The sequence below is a fragment of the Epinephelus moara genome, chromosome 12 (genome assembly GCF_006386435.1).
Source record: "Epinephelus moara isolate mb chromosome 12, YSFRI_EMoa_1.0, whole genome shotgun sequence".
In the NCBI taxonomy this organism is placed as follows: Eukaryota; Metazoa; Chordata; class Actinopteri; order Perciformes; family Serranidae; genus Epinephelus; species Epinephelus moara.
The window spans coordinates 9,780,861-9,781,718 of NC_065517.1; positions in this window are offsets into that span (position 1 = coordinate 9,780,861).

Sequence of the window (858 nt, forward strand, 5' to 3'; positions counted from 1 at the left end):
TTTGTGTATCTTTGTTTAGGCTTTTGTTAGTTTGGACTGTGTTTTTTAGGAAAATATTTGGGGAGTAGGGGAGGGGGGGGGGGGGGGGGGTGTTTCTTCTCTTCTGTTGCTCTCTGTGTTTTCTTCCTTTCGCCTGGCTCCCTCTGTTACATCTATCTCACACCTTTTGTCTCTCACTTGATCTCTCCCGCTTTCATCTGCCCGCGGCTCCCTCCCTTCCTCCCTCCCAGCTCCTCGCTCTGCTTTTATCTATGCGACTCTCCACGCGCTCGCACTCTCTCTATTTCTAACTCACCATACACCCACCCAACTCACCCTCTCCGACAGAAAGAGAGTTAGGGGGAACGAGCAGCCAGAATTAGTGGCGTTTGGCGGCACTGGAACGGGGATTAGTGAAGCGTTTCGCAGCATCTGACAAACGCACAGTTCTGACAGGAGGGATTCTCCTTTTCACCGCATGACTCTACATTGACTGTCTAAATGTGGTGCATCTGTACTGGAGTTCATCTTCTGTCTTTTCTTTTTAGCTGCAATCGAGCGGCACGGAATAAAAACATACAGCATGTAGACTCAAGTCATGCATCAGAGCACAGGAAACACAGCTGCACTGAGTCAATAATGAAATCAATAATATTACCAACAATATGCACACCAGTCATCATTATGTTCACTACTGTACCGTGTGAAACCATAATCGAAAGTTAGAATATCTGATATCTTTAGATAGTGAGGCAGTGCCTATATTTAGAAGGTGTTTTCAGCCAAACATTTGGGCTTTCCCACTGAGCTGATATTTATACTGCAATCCTTACTGGGTTTTATTGGTTGCTATGCCAACTCTTACCGTACCTTGGGAGT